Here is a 17157-nt window from a genome sequence, read left to right on the forward strand (position 1 = left end):
CTTGGGTTCTTTTATCTACCCAAATCCTGGTAACAATAACAAGTGTTTGGGTAGTTTTTGTGTTACCTAGATCCTGGGTCAGACGTAACAACCCAGTGTTTGGGTAGTTTTTGTGTTACCCAGATCCTGGGTCAGACGTAACAACCCAGTGTTTGGGTAGTTTTGTGTAACCCAGATCCTGGGTCAGACGTAACAATCCAGTGTTTGGGTAGTTTTTGTGTTACCTAGATCCTGGGTCAGACGTAACAACCCAGTGTTTGGGTAGTTTTTGTGTTACCTAGATCCTGGGTCAGACGTAACAACCCAGTGTTTGGGTAGTTTTTGTGTTACCCAGATCCTGGGTCAGACGTAATAACCTAGTGTTTGGGTAGTTTTTGTGTTACCCAGATCCTGGGTCAGACGTAACAACCCAGTGTTTGGGTAGTTTTTGTGTTACCCAGATCCTGGGTCAGACGTAACAATCCAGTGTTTGGGTAGTTTTTGTGTTACCCAGATCCTGGGTCAGACGTAACAATCCAGTGTTTGGGTAGTTTTTGTGTTACCCAGATCCTGGGTCAGACGTAACAACCCAGTGTTTGGGTAGTTTTTGTGTTACCCAACTCCTGGATCAGACATAACAACCCAGTGTTTGGGTAGTTTTTGTGTTACCCAGATCCTGGGTCAGACGTAACAACCCAGTGTTTGGGTAGTTTTTGTGTTACCCAACTCCTGGATCAGACGTAACAACCCATTGTTTGGGTAGTTTTTGTGTTACCCAGATCCTGGGTCAGACGTAATAACCCAGTGTTTGGTACAACCCAGTGTTTGGATAGTTTTTGTGTTACCCAGATCCTGGATCAGACGTAACAACCCAGTGTTTGGTACAACCCAGTGTTTGGGTAGTTTTTGTGTTACCCAACTCCTGGGTCAGACGTAACAATCCAGTGTTTGGGTAGTTTTTGTGTTACCCAGATCCTGGGTCAGACGTAACAATCCAGTGTTTGGGTAGTTTTTGTGTAACCCAGATCCTGGGTCAGACGTAACAATCCAGTGTTTGGGTAGTTTTTGTGTTACCCAGATCCTGGGTCAGACGTAACAATCCAGTGTTTGGGTAGTTTTTGTGTTACCCAGATCCTGGGTCAGACGTAACAACCCAGTGTTTGGGTAGTTTTTGTGTTACCCAACTCCTGGATCAGACGTAACAACCCAGTGTTTGGGTAGTTTTTGTGTTACCCAGATCCTGGGTCAGACGTAACAACCCAGTGTTTGGGTAGTTTTGTGTAACCCAGATCCTGGGTCAGACGTAACAATCCAGTGTTTGGGTAGTTTTTGTGTTACCTAGATCCTGGGTCAGACGTAACAATCCAGTGTTTGGGTAGTTTTTGTGTTACCTAGATCCTGGGTCAGACGTAACAACCCAGTGTTTGGGTAGTTTTTGTGTTACCTAGATCCTGGGTCAGACGTAACAACCCAGTGTTTGGGTAGTTTTTGTGTTACCCAGATCCTGGGTCAGACGTAATAACCTAGTGTTTGGGTAGTTTTTGTGTTACCCAGATCCTGGGTCAGACGTAACAACCCAGTGTTTGGGTAGTTTTTGTGTTACCCAGATCCTGGGTCAGACGTAACAATCCAGTGTTTGGGTAGTTTTTGTGTTACCCAGATCCTGGGTCAGACGTAACAATCCAGTGTTTGGGTAGTTTTTGTGTTACCCAGATCCTGGGTCAGACGTAACAACCCAGTGTTTGGGTAGTTTTTGTGTTACCCAACTCCTGGATCAGACGTAACAACCCAGTGTTTGGGTAGTTTTTGTGTTACCCAGATCCTGGGTCAGACGTAACAACCCAGTGTTTGGGTAGTTTTTGTGTTACCCAACTCCTGGATCAGACGTAACAACCCATTGTTTGGGTAGTTTTTGTGTTACCCAGATCCTGGGTCAGACGTAATAACCCAGTGTTTGGTACAACCCAGTGTTTGGATAGTTTTTGTGTTACCCAGATCCTGGATCAGACGTAACAACCCAGTGTTTGGTACAACCCAGTGTTTGGGTAGTTTTTGTGTTACCCAACTCCTGGGTCAGACGTAACAATCCAGTGTTTGGGTAGTTTTTGTGTTACCCAGATCCTGGGTCAGACGTAACAATCCAGTGTTTGGGTAGTTTTTGTGTTACCCAACTCCTGGATCAGACGTAACAACCCAGTGTTTGGGTAGTTTTTGTGTTACCCAGATCCTGGGTCAGACGTAACAACCCAGTGTTTGGGTAGTTTTTGTGTTACCCAACTCCTGGATCAGACGTAACAACCCAGTGTTTGGGTAGTTTTTGTGTTACCCAGATCCTGGGTCAGACGTAATAACCCAGTGTTTGGGTAGTTTTTGTGTTACCCAGATCCTGGGTCAGACGTAATAACCCAGTGTTTGGTACAACCCAGTGTTTGGATAGTTTTTGTGTTACCCAGATCCTGGATCAGACGTAACAACCCAGTGTTTGGTACAACCCAGTGTTTGGGTAGTTTTTGTGTTACCCAACTCCTGGGTCAGACGTAACAATCCAGTGTTTGGGTAGTTTTTGTGTTACCCAGATCCTGGGTCAGACGTAACAATCCAGTGTTTGGGTAGTTTTTGTGTTACCCAGATCCTGGGTCAGACGTAACAATCCAGTGTTTGGGTAGTTTTTGTGTTACCCAGATCCTGGGTCAGACGTAACAACCCAGTGTTTGGGTAGTTTTTGTGTTACCCAACTCCTGGATCAGACGTAACAACCCAGTGTTTGGGTAGTTTTTGTGTTACCCAGATCCTGGGTCAGACGTAACAACCCAGTGTTTGGGTAGTTTTTGTGTTACCCAACTCCTGGATCAGACGTAACAACCCAGTGTTTGGGTAGTTTTTGTGTTACCCAGATCCTGGGTCAGACGTAATAACCCAGTGTTTGGTACAACCCAGTGTTTGAATAGTTTTTGTGTTACCCAGATCCTGGATCAGACGTAACAACCCAGTGTTTGGGTAGTTTTTGTGTTACCCAACTCCTGGGTCAGACGTAACAATCCAGTGTTTGGGTAGTTTTTGTGTTACCCAGATCCTGGATCAGACGTAACAATCCAGTGTTTGGGTAGTTTTTGTGTTACCTAGATCCTGGGTCAGACGTAACAACCCAGTGTTTGGATAGTTCTTGTTTTTCCCAGAATTGGGTTGTTTTTAACCCAGTGTTTTTTACAGTGTAAACGGAGACTCCTGGTTCTTTCTTTTGAATCTCACTAAGAATATTTCTTACTTAATATTTCTTCATAAATGTAATGAATTATTATGTATTATTATAAGTGATCAGAGGTATCCATGCACGTTTATTTCATTGCTCTGGACTCGTTTCTAAAGAGCTGTGTGAGAAACTTCTGGGACACTTCAAACATCCTTTTGAAGTCCGGAGCTCTACCGGGGCAGAACCCTTAAAGTGTTCACTTCTTAACTTTGAGTCCCGTAAAGTACCTTAGCGGCACATATGAACTATTCCAAGGTACTAACTGTATATCACTGTGTGCGACACTCTGCTGGACACTGGTCAGCTGTGATGCTGGAATACATGTCCATCAGAGCACCGTGACACTGGCCAGAAACTGAAGTAACGTCATAAAACACTAAAAACTATTCTCAGCAGAAGAGAACTTCGTGGGTTTCTGATGTGAGTAATGTGAAGCTGGCACCGCTCAGGCCTCAGTTAAAGCAAAGGAAAATATTTAACACAGACTGACTGGAAAAAGGATCCTCATCATACATTTTGGCAAAACTTAAAAATCTTACCTAAGAATTCACCGCAGTGTCCAGCTGAACTTTACAGTAGTGCCAGTCATTATCACACAAAGTATGATTACAGGGTCTGATTATGGATTCCTTGCACATTATATGTTATGTCTTAAAACACTTTTACCATAGTGCGTAGTGTGTAAACAAACACATGTGGATGTTAGCGTAACCAGCTCCACATTCCCTGGCGTAGTGAAGTTGCTGGTTTGATCATCTGCACTCCTGTGAGTCGCGATAACAGAGCGCACAGACTTGCAGAAACAAGACACAGTGGCATTAATGCTTTAGCACATGCTTTATCTCATCTCTGCTTTTCTTAACACTAGTTAGGTTTTGTGTAGTGCTACTTTCAAGCTCCAGGTTAGGGTTAGCATTAGCATTAGCTTCCACACAGACACTTCATCCCGAGCCGCCGCGATTCATAACAACCAAACTTTAGATTTTTATTGCCAGTCAGATTATAATCAATAAACATGACAATAATCACTTACATTTCATAATATTTCTATAACATTTTGTTAAACAGATATACAACAAACAAACACATAAATAAACAAAGAAAGGAAAGAAAGAAAGATATTCATTTAAACAGAAAAGCTTCACATAGAGACCTAATGCGTTTTCTATTACTATTCTTCAGACCAAGAAGTGCCTCAGTTTAATGTTTCGTTTTTTACCTGATCAACAAACAGTTGGGTCCATAATAAATCATTTCCAGATTCACATTCATATGTTTCGGATAACAACGAACCGATTTTAGCGCCACCTACTGGACATTTCACTTTGTGTCGCAAAACGTGTAAGAAACAAAGTTTTTGCAGAAATATCTCCACATGCACGGGTTTCCATCTCATGTCCTGCAGTCTGTGGGATTCTGTGCTTTAGTTGTGTGTGACGGGCTTCCTCAAGGCATGTGCACAGATACACTGTACATGCAGAATGTGTACACGACTGAAGAATTGTGCAGTTATTGAACTGAACTACATCAACACTGAAGTGACTCGAGCTGAAGATTGACACTTTTGGCTTGCTGGAGAACTTTTCAGGAGAATTTGAATGTGTTACTATTGTCAAGCCACTATGAAACAATCTATATTGTATAAAGCACTAATACAGGTGATGACTTACTGGTATATGTATATTCAGTATATATTTACAATATAAACAGAAATACAAAGACGAAAAAAAATATTTGTTTCTCATAAAATGTAGTTTTGATTTTTAAGTGATCGGTTTAAGTGTTTGCACACATGATCATTGGCTGTTGGTGATCGGGAAATGATTGGCATTTCAATGGCAGTGTTTCCCAAAATGAAACAATAGAGCTGTTAGTTTTGAATAATGTGTGTAATGTAGAGAACTGTGTTTAGAGTTTTGCAAAAAGTTTGTTGTATAGTTGCAAACTGAGTGTAAAGCGTATAATGTGACACATGAGTGAATGATGAAACTGAGCCTCAAGCTCCACTTTTAGTGTGTAAGTCATTTGAAGAACTGTAATAATCGGTCTAAGTCTAATAGAACAGTGAGTCCACTCCTCAACTATAAATAGAGCGACACAGAGGAACGACATTGTGACTTTCAGAGCGATTTTTTTGATCACTACACTCTAAAAAATGCTGGGTTGTTTCAACCCAATTTTGGGTCAAATATGGACAAACCCAGCCGTTGGGTTAAATTTTTTAATTACATTTTTAACCCAACGTTTGGGTTTGTCCATATTTGACCCAAAATTGGTTTGAAACAACCCAGCCTTTTTTTAGAGTGTAATAAATGATAAAAATGATCAAAAACAATGTTCTGTGGCCATGCTGGTCCAGGCTGTGTTATGCTGGTGATGGTTCATGCTGGTCACGCTGGTGGACAACAGTTTCCACAGTTAACCGTAGCTCGTGAAGCCAACATGGTCCTGGTCAGGGTTATTCACCTCAACAGAAGCATGAGTGTTTTACAACAGAAACACAATAGTGCACTGAACCTAACAATGACTATGTTTAATGCAAGCACATAGTTAAAGACACGTAGAGTGTGACCACTGCTCTACATGCACACATGGGCATCCGGCTCTGTTGAGTTCTTAGTCCTGTGTCGGCTCTCGCTGCTCTCTCTCCTCGGGCGCTCTCTCTCCTCAGGCGCTCTCTCTCCTCGGGCGCTCTCTCTCCTCAGGCGCTCTCTCTCCTCGGGCGCTCTCTCTCCTCGGGCGCTCTCTCTCCTCGGGCGCTCTCTCTCCTCGGGCGCTCTCTCTCCTCAGGCGCTCTCTCTCCTCGGGCGCTCTCTCTCCTCGGGCGCTCTCTCTCCTCAGGCGCTCTCTCTCCTCGGGCGCTCTGCTTCCTCACTCTCAGTAACTCAGGAGACGTGCGGGTTAAGGGCCGTCGGCCGCTGAACTGAAGGGCCATATTTCAGGGCCGGAGTAGCGGACAGGCTTTGATCCGAGCAGACGGCGCTGTGATGGTGATGGGGTCAGCACACACTTACACACACTTACACACACTTACACACACTTACACACACTTACACACACACACACACACACACACACACACACACACGCACTCAGCGCTGAGCGATTACTGCACTCCACTGCGAAACTTCACTCGATTTGACACATCCTGACCCTGAGTAACAACAGTAACATCTCGCTCTATCTGTGTGTGTGAGTGTGTGTGTGTGTGTTCATTCTCCTGTAACGCAGCACGTTTGAGCTTCAGCGAGAACCAATGAGATTCATTCTCGTGTTACGCATCACGTTTGAGCTTCAGCGAGAACCAATGAGATTCATTCTCGTGTTACGCAGCACGTTTGAGCTTCAGCGAGAACCAATGAGATTCATTCTCGTGTTACGCATCACGTTTGAGCTTCAGCGAGAACCAATGAGATTCATTCTCGTGTTACGCATCACGTTTGAGCTTCAGCGAGAACCAATGAGATTCATTCTCGTGTTACGCATCACGTTTGAGCTTCTGCAAGAACCAATGAGATTCATTCTCGTGTTACGCATCACGTTTGAGCTTCTGCAAGAACCAATGAGATTCATTCTCGTGTTACGCATCACGTTTGAGCTTCAGCGAGAACCAATGAGATTCATTCTCGTGTTACGCATCACGTTTGAGCTTCAGCGAGAACCAATGAGATTCATTCTCGTGTTACGCATCACGTTTGAGATTCAGCGAGAACCAATGAGATTCATTCTCGTGTTACGCATCACGTTTGAGATTCAGCGAGAACCAATGAGATTCATTCTCGTGTTACGCATCACGTTTGAGATTCAGCGAGAACCAATGAGATTCATTCTCGTGTTACGCATCACGTTTGAGATTCAGCGAGAACCAATGAGATTCATTCTCGTGTTACGCATCACGTTTGAGCTTCTGCAAGAACCAATGAGATTCATTCTCGTGTTACGCATCACGTTTGAGATTCAGCGAGAACCAATGAGATTCATTCTCGTGTTACGCATCACTTTTGAGCTTCTCAAGAACCAATGAGATTCATTCTCGTGTTACGCATCACTTTTGAGCTTCTCAAGAACCAATGAGATTCATTCTCGTGTTACGCATCACTTTTGAGCTTCTCAAGAACCAATGAGATTCATTCTCGTGTTACGCATCACTTTTGAGCTTCTCAAGAACCAATGAGATTCATTCTCGTGTTACGCATCACGTTTGAGCTTCAGCGAGAACCAATGAGATTCATTCTCGTGTTACGCATCACGTTTGAGATTCAGCGAGAACCAATGAGATTCATTCTCGTGTTACGCATCACGTTTGAGATTCAGCGAGAACCAATGAGATTCATTCTCGTGTTACGCATCACGTTTGAGATTCAGCGAGAACCAATGAGATTCATTCTCGTGTTACGCATCACGTTTGAGATTCAGCGAGAACCAATGAGATTCATTCTCGTGTTACGCATCACGTTTGAGCTTCTGCAAGAACCAATGAGATTCATTCTCGTGTTACGCATCACGTTTGAGATTCAGCGAGAACCAATGAGATTCATTCTCGTGTTACGCATCACTTTTGAGCTTCTCAAGAACCAATGAGATTCATTCTCGTGTTACGCATCACTTTTGAGCTTCTCAAGAACCAATGAGATTCATTCTCGTGTTACGCATCACTTTTGAGCTTCTCAAGAACCAATGAGATTCATTCTCGTGTTACGCATCACTTTTGAGCTTCTCAAGAACCAATGAGATTCATTCTCGTGTTACGCATCACTTTTGAGCTTCTCAAGAACCAATGAGATTCATTCTAGTGTTACGCATCACGTTTGAGCTTCAGCGAGAACCAATGAGGTTCATTCTGGTGTTACGCATCACTTTTGAGCTTCTCAAGAACCAATGAGGTTCATTCTCGTGTTACGCAGCACGTTTGAGCTTCTCAAGAACCAATGAGGATCATTCTCGTGTTACGCATCACGTTTGAGCTTCAGCGAGAACCAATGAGATTCATTCTCGTGTTACGCATCACGTTTGAGCTTCAGTGAGAACCAATGAGATTCATTCTCGTGTTACGCATCACGTTTGAGCTTCAGTGAGAACCAATGAGATTCATTCTCGTGTTACGCATCACGTTTGAGCTTCAGCGAGAACCAATGAGATTCATTCTCGTGTTACGCATCACGTTTGAGCTTCTCAAGAACCAATGAGGTTCATTCTAGTGTTACGCATCACGTTTTAGCTTCAGCGAGAACCAATGAGATTCATTCTGGTGTTACGCATCACGTTTGAGCTTCAGCGAGAACCAATGAGATTCATTCTCGTGTTACGCATCACGTTTGAGCTTCAGTGAGAACCAATGAGGTTCATTCTCGTGTTACGCATCACGTTTGAGATTCAGCGAGAACCAATGAGGTTCATTCTCGTGTTACGCATCACGTTTGAGCTTCTCAAGAACCAATGAGGTTCATTCTAGTGTTACGCATCACGTTTTAGCTTCAGCGAGAACCAATGAGATTCATTCTGGTGTTACGCATCACGTTTGAGCTTCAGCGAGAACCAATGAGATTCATTCTCGTGTTACGCATCACGTTTGAGCTTCAGTGAGAACCAATGAGATTCATTCTCGTGTTACGCATCACGTTTGAGCTTCAGTGAGAACCAATGAGGTTCATTCTCGTGTTACGCATCACGTTTGAGCTTCTGCGAGAACCAATGAGGTTCATTCTCGTGTTACGCATCACTTTTGAGCTTCTCAAGAACCAATGACTTTAATTCTCGTGCGTCAAGCAGGTTTGGTTGAGCTTCTGTATATGCTCACTGATCAATGTTTATATGTGAATAAAAGCCTAAATTAAATCTGTTCATCATTTAAAGCGATCGAGTCTGTTCAGAAAATGTGGACTAGTCCGCTCAAGTCAGATGCATTAGTTTTACGATCTCTTTATGAACTTTTTGAAGCGTCGCAGTGTCAGTTGCGTAGCTGCAAATGGATGGACAGAAATCTCACAGATTTCATCAAAGAGATCTTCATTTGTGTTCCAAAGAAGAATGAAAGTCTTATGGGTTTGGAACGACATGAAGGCGAGTAATTAATGACAGAATTTTCATTTTTGGGTGAACTAATCCTTTAAGCAGACCTTCTACTAATACTTTAATGACTGCTAGTTGACATGCAGTTACTTATAGTTAGTTGAAGCTCTGAAGTGGACTAACGTAATTTATGATGAACGTGCTTTAAAAACATGTATTATACGTTTTAATTTAACATTATTTATTGTGATATTTGTTAGATAGTAACAAAGAAAAATTCTCACATTTAAAGCCTGGAATTCTTGAAAAAAATATTAACTTTATTTAAATTCTTAACATAAGCCATACTGTATTAAAACATCATTGATATTTGGATATAGCATATTAAAGGGAAATACTTAGCCAATAAATGCCATTAAAGTGAGTCATGTGACAAGAACACAATGAGAATGATATGAGAGAGCATCCCCTCAGGACTGTGTCTCTTACAAACATCAGAGCATTTTTATAGCATGACAAGTTTAGTTGTGGTTGTAACTCATTTGTTATTTTTGATCAATGGTTGCACCACTTGACATTTTATTACTAAATACATTTTATAACTGCATTTATAAAACCAACAAATATATAAAGATGTCTAAAAATGCGGCATAAGCATTTTAAAGTTGATTCTCACAGACATGTCTTATTTGTCATTGACCTGCATTAATTCTGCCTATTAACGGATTATAAGTCGGAAGATGATTTCCTAACATCAGACTAATACGTTGGATCCATTCATCTTCCGTTTGGAGCCAGTTTTAATGGCACATGTGTGAAGTAGCGTATAGTGCATGTGTTAATCATGATGAAAGCGGTTCCCTGCCTCCGTCCAGGGGTCACATAAACACAGCTGTGTCTGGGGCCGCGCACACACGTCCGTACGCGACTGTGTTTTCAATAAATCAGTGCATCTGAACTCACAGCGGGGCTTATCTGGGCTCAGATCGAGCTCTTTCGGGGTCTGTGATGTGTTTCAGTCTTAATCCCTGCTCTTCAGTGGATCCTTCATGAGCACGTTCTGCTTATCAACGGCAGCATATCTGAACGTCTGCATTATCAGCCTCTGCTCAAAGGACTTTGGTGGACAGTAACACGTATTTGAGCATTCTTACATTCAAGTCATCTTGGTGCATTTTTGCATAAGAATGGTTAAACTTTGTTTTGATGGTGCACTATAGACTAACTAGCAGTCATTATAGTATTAGTAGACTGTTAGAACTTTTTTCAGACAATACTTTGAATGATGCAATCCACATTATATGATTTATGACTGAGTTAACACTTCATTATATGTAAATATTGCAGCTTCTGGAAGTGAAGTGGAATGAGAAATCAGGAATAGCATGTGTGTGTTGGCGACTCGCGTTACACTGAACACTGCCGGTGGTGTATCTTCAGCTCTCTGCATTGTTTCCGATACGCTTCTCGTGTTACTCTTGCCGTCGGTGGGAACGGCGGGAGAAGATAATTGCATTGTCGTATGCAGATGTCATTTTTGTTCAGATGCACTTGCAGAATAATTCATTTTTCTCACTAGTGCCACAGCTTATTTTCACAGCGACCTGTTTAATATGAAATCCCACAGGCTCACACAAGGTGCCTTCGTATCGCATGCAAAGACGTGATCCGCTCTTGACAGGGCCAAACAGCTGCGGACTGGAAGACAGCTTCATTATTGTGTTCGAGTTACAGATGGATGACACCGCTGACAGACACGCTGAATAAATTGGCTGGGTTATGCAAAAGAAACGAGCTTACGTTTCGGCTTTCCAGGAGTCTCAAGGTGTATTTTTAGTCAAATGAGATGTTGCACAGCGGTGTGTGGCATATGATTTCATATGTTAAAAGCATCCGGTCGCCGTTCAGCAATCTGTGTCGAGGGTCTGAGGACATGACTGGAATGTCCGATGACAATATAACAATCACGCCTGAAAAGTTCTGTTGAAAAGAGACAGAGACTGTCTACTGCTCGGTTTCTTCACCAAGACATCTAATGTTGGAAGAAAAGTTTGGCCGATATCTCTCTCGGCTGCAAGATGAATCGTCCGTGCCCTGATCCGGCTTTCAGGAATAAATCACGCTCTGACATTCCCGAAGAGATTTTAAAAGGCCATTTGTCATGAAACTCAAGCTTGATCACAGATATACAGCAGACACACCGATCGATTAGAGTTTACCGGAGTTAACCAGCTTAATGTTAACATTTCACTGTTCACAAACGTCACAATGCTACATCCGTATCCTTTAAAAGTATTCGACCAACATTGTTGCATCAATGAATTTACACACTTGTCTTGAATTTTTTCCACTGTCCTCAGATTGATTGAAAGTGGAATGTGGAACTATACAGTGACAGTTAAAGTGCTCATTAGATCAGAAGATCTCTCTCTTCATTAACGTCACGTTTCTTCATCGAGGAGATGTATGAAGTCCGTCACGCCGCTGTGGAGAATCACATTAGCTGCACACATCGGCCAGTAACCACAAACACACACAATGGCTTTCGTCATCATTTGTTTTATCATTTTGTTTTTTGTCAAATGTTTTGCTTGAAACTCATTCTTGTGCTGTCAATCTTTAGTGCGCATTGTACATATTTAACTAAATGTGATATATGGTTATAAGTTGCGGTGTTGATGGACACTTCTATATTTCCATTGACTGCCTGAAGGCTGAACACACCTCTGTATTGTTCAAGAGTGATTAGATGGGCTTGTTTGCCCTTTTGCCTTCAGTTGCAACAATGACATCCCAAACAGTTTAGTGCTAGTTGACTTGCTCCTAATGGAGGGTGTGACAGAACGCTAAAGCCGCCTCATGTGCGTCTGCACTCCGGATGAGCCGATCCTGAAACATTTCCCTGCATTATCAAGAAGGAGCGGAAAGATCAGAAAACATGAAACCTTGTCCTTTTAAGCTTCCGCAAATCTGAGGAAAATTATCAAAAAATGACTCGTAGCAACACACAAATACGATGCTTTTGTCTTATTCACAGTATGTGGGTCAATCCTAAAGTTTGTTGGATTTAAACAATAATACTTATTTTACATAAAATGTTGATCAACTTTAATGCCACATGGGTTTCCATGATGTACCCCAATTATTCACACAGTCACATTATGTCTGAGTTTGAGTTTTTCGTTGTTTCAGTTTCCTTCGTTTGCATTAGTAACCATGGTGTTTTATCGTTTGATTAATTCCACCTGTGTCTCATTTCCTCCCTTTGTTAATGTTTGTATACATAGGGCTTGTTTTCAGTTATTCATTTGTTCTGATCTCGGGTATATATTCCGAAACCTGAAAGTGTTTGATATTTAGAGTTAGTGTTTAAAGGGCCCCTATTATGGATTTTTGAAAATGACCTTTCATGTAGTGTGTAACATCGCTCTAAGTGAATGAAAACATCCGGTAAAGTTTTAAATCTGAAAATGCGCCGTATATAAAGTTCATGGGCCCTATCTTGCACCCAGCGCAATTGACTTTGTGCACCGACGCATGTATCATTCCTATTCTGCACCCGCGCAGAGCGGACTTTTCCCTCCACAGACGCACGTCGGTAAATTAGGAAATGAACTTGCGCTCGCGGGGGCGGTTCAGCGCAAAGAGGAGGTGTGTTCCGGCGCAAAACTCCCCTGGTGCTATTTTCCAGGTTTAGAAAGCAATTCCGCCACTGACCAGGAAAAACCCAGTCTAAAGACAGTGGCGCGTTGCGCGTTAGTCAAATGGTATTTTAAGGGCGCGTGCTTGGCCATAATGTAGCGTGTTAACGAGCATACACTTTGATTCTCTAATATCGTGTCCGTGAAGATGTGAAAAAAAATCTATCTTGATAAAAAAAACAAATCTAGATTGCACATTTACCCAAATTATACGCCTGTTTAACCGAAGCTTATTTGGGTGGTTTCTCCCATCATCCCCAATGTCACTTCTCTGTGCTTTACGGCCCTGACGAGAACGTCGGTCTCCTCGGCTGCGAACCGCGCCTGGCGCGCGCCGGCAAATCCGCCGTTATAATAGTAATCCGCATTGAAACAAGCGCGCCTGCTCTTAAAGGGAATGTGAGAGGACGCTCTGATTGGTTTATTTCACGTTACGCCCAAACCACACCTATGAATAATGAAGCTACTTCAGACCAACCCCTTTTAGATTTGCGCTGGGCGCAAGAGGCATTTATCCCGTCGGGAAAATAGCAACAGCGCCGGGATCCGCCCACAAAGTTACTTGCGCTTTGCACTTTGACACTTGCGTTTCAGATCGTTAAAATAGGGCCCATTGTCTCTTGAGTCAATGAAATTAATCGTTTTTCAAATGAGTCATAAGCCGTTTCGTTGTGACGTCAAGATGAAACATTAGCATATTACCCGCCCACTTATTGTGCGCGCAGACACCAGGGAAACTTAAACCGGCAGCGGATTCCTGTGGACACCGGACAGCATCATGTCGAGGAGACGCTGTGCTCTACAATGTGAAGGTCAAGCCAGTTTTCTTTCACTGCCCAAGGACGAAGAATCAGTGGTCATGTGAAGAATCGGGGGTAAAGTTAATCTTTACCAGACACCACAGCAGTATAATCCTCAACTATTGCTGTTACCTTTATTTTACTGACGACTGCTTCTCAAATCTCCGAGTTCAATGCAGGATTCGCAAACCGCTTGCTCTTGAGAGACAGTATTTAAAATACTTAGTTTTGAGTTTTACATTGTGTAGTTCTCCTGCTAACTGGCTAACTAATGTTATCACTGTCTCACTGAAATACTTCTGCTGGTCAGCTGTGGGACACTATTACATAAAACGCTGTCTATTAATGCAGATCGTCTGTCGTTCTCACTACTTTGAGGAAAGATTAAGCATGGAGAAAGATTTGTTTCTACCAACGTTTGTTACATCAGTCATTCACACTAGAGCGGCTAATGTATACATTGCATACATGCACTGTTATTGATACAGTTTCCACGTGTTCACTGCAATAAATGAGAAAAATACTCGGTAAATAATTATGTAAAATAATCGGTTGATGGACATGCACTTGTTAATGCTGATGCTGAGGAATTACATTTGCAACATCTCATAATGTTCCTCAAACTGAGTAGCGTATCACTGAGTAACGTCTTGCTCGAGTCGTCCTGGCGATGGAGGTTCGGGTTGAATAACTTCCAGTGTTTCATCATCGGACTCGCGGTCGCATTGATATGGTGAAATCGATGTCATTGTTCGTTACTGTGTTTAATTTACGGAGTAGGAAGCCTCAGGACATGCAGAGCTGTCGTTGTTATGGCGGCGCGCGCTGTACGCAGTAAACCAATCACAACAGACTGAGCTGTCTGGCCAATCAGAGCAGAGTAGACCAATCACAACAGACTGAGCTGTCTGGCCAATCAGAGCAGAGTAGACCAATCACAACAGACTGAGCTGTCTGGCCAATCAGAGAAGAGTAGACCAATCACAACAGACTGTCTGGCCAATCAGAGAAGAGTAGACCAATCACAACAGACTGTCTGGCCAATCAGAGAAGAGTAGACCAATCACAACAGACTGAGCTGTCTGGCCAATCAGAGCAGAGTAGACCAATCACAACAGAGTAGACCAATCACAACAGACTGAGCTGTCTGGCCAATCAGAGCAGAGTAGACCAATCACAACAGAGTAGACCAATCACAACAGACTGAGCTGTCTGGCCAATCAGAGCAGAGTAGACCAATCACAACAGAGTAGACCAATCACAACAGACTGAGCTGTCTGGCCAATCAGAGCAGAGTAGACCAATCACAACAGACTGAGCTGTCTGGCCAATCAGAGAAGAGTAGACCAATCACAACAGACTGTCTGGCCAATCAGAGAAGAGTAGACCAATCACAACAGACTGTCTGGCCAATCAGAGCAGAGTAGACCAATCACAACAGAGTAGACCAATCACAACAGACTGAGCTGTCTGGCCAATCAGAGCAGAGCAGCTCGCGGAAAGGAGGGATTTAGAGAGATTGATTCATCTGACAAGTCGTTTGAGAATCATTGAAAATGTGGTGGCAAATGTATTTTATGAGAAAATGAAACAGTTTTTTTGACCTATGATGCATGTAAACCTGTTGTAGGAGAGTCCAAAACAACATTAGGAAACTTTAAAATAGCATAATAGGGGCCCTTTAATAAAACAACTACTGCGATTAGATCTTGCCCTTTTTTTTTGCTGCAACTACACATTGACTGAAGATCAGACCCTACACAAAAAGTGGATCTAGCAGCAGTTCAGATGCTCTCCATCTCACATGGAGATGTTTGTTCCCTCGAGGAACACACACAGGACTTTTTAGATCTGGTCCATTACAATGACGACAGCCTGTGTGTGTCAGCCTTTAAAGAGTTTGTGGACTGGGTGCTTTTTCAGGGTGGATCCCCCTTCACCATCAGTGAGAGTAAGGAAGGTCATGACTTGCCACAGTCTACCCAGCACATGCTGCAAATCAGCCATGCCACAAAAGTAGGAACCAGAGCCCACTGCAGACTCAGAGCCACGGAAAGCCAAGTCTGACAGTTGTGTGAGCCGGCCCTTATACCCTTCATGGAGCCAACCCCTGAGGCCATGTCCGTCCCGGAGCCTGAGCTGGTAATGGAGTCTGACCAGGTGTGAGAGCGAGCATTGATGTCCACAACAGCTGGAGCATAAATGGAGTATGAGGGAATGGAGTGAAGCTTCCGGGGCAGATGTGAATGTGCTCAATCCCTTGTGTGAGTTTTGAGGAATGGGAAAGGATCTGTTTTACGAGTATGCACATTCATCTGCCATTTCCAAGTCTCCTTCATCGCCCAGCTCATCGTTTCATGGGCCTGCACCAGGTCTCCTTCATCGCTGATGCTCCTGCCCAGGCTCCCACTCCCTCCTCCTCTGCCAATGCCATCTAGTTCTTTGGCCCTCGTCTCTGCTGGCTCCCTTTAGCTCTTCGGATCCTCCTTTGCTGGCTCCACCTAGCAGCTCGGATTCGCTTTGGGGCTTTCAGGTCTCCTGTGTGTCGATTCCCTATCTCCACCTCAAGCTTCCGAGCCCCAGACTTCACCTTGTCCTGTCAACCCATTGCCTCCACCTTGGCTCTACTCTCCCTCAACTCCACCTTGGTCCATCATCCCTCAGACTACACCGGGCTCCCTCATCCCTCTGGCTCCATCTTGGCTCTACGCTCCCTTGACTCCACCGTGGTCCTTCATCTCTCAGACTACACCTGGCTCCCTCATCCCTCTGGCTCCACCTTGGCTCTACGCTCCCTTGACTCCACCGTTGTCCTTCATCTCTCAGACTACATCTGGCTCCACCTTGGCTCTACGCTCCCTCAACTCCACCGTGGTCCTTCATCTCTCAGACTACACTGGGCTCCCTCATCCCTCTGGCTCCACCTTGGCTCTACGCTCCCTTGACTCCACCGTTGTCCTTCATCTCTCAGACTAAATCTGGCTCCACCTTGGCTCTACGCTCCCTCAACTCCACCGTGGTCCTTCATCTCTCAGACTACACCGGGCTCCCTCATCCCTCTGGCTCCACCTTGGCTCTACGCTCCCTTGACTCCACCGTTGTCCTTCATCTCTCAGACTACACCAGGCTCCCTCATCCCTCTGGCTCCACCTTGGCTCTACGCTCCCTTGACTCCACCGTTGTCCTTCATCTCTCAGACTACATCTGGCTCCACCTTGGCTCTACGCTCCCTCAACTCCACCGTGGTCCTTCATCTCTCAGACTACACCGGGCTCCCTCATCCCTCTGACTCCACCTTGGCTCTACGCTCCCTTGACTCCACCGTGGTCCATCATCCCTCAGACTACACCGGGCTCCCTCATCCCTCTGGCTCCACCTTGGCTCTACGCTCCCTTGACTCCACCGTGGTCCTTCATCT

This window comes from Phoxinus phoxinus (assembly GCF_949152265.1).
Source record: "Phoxinus phoxinus genome assembly, chromosome: 17".
NCBI lineage: Eukaryota > Metazoa > Chordata > Actinopteri > Cypriniformes > Leuciscidae > Phoxinus > Phoxinus phoxinus.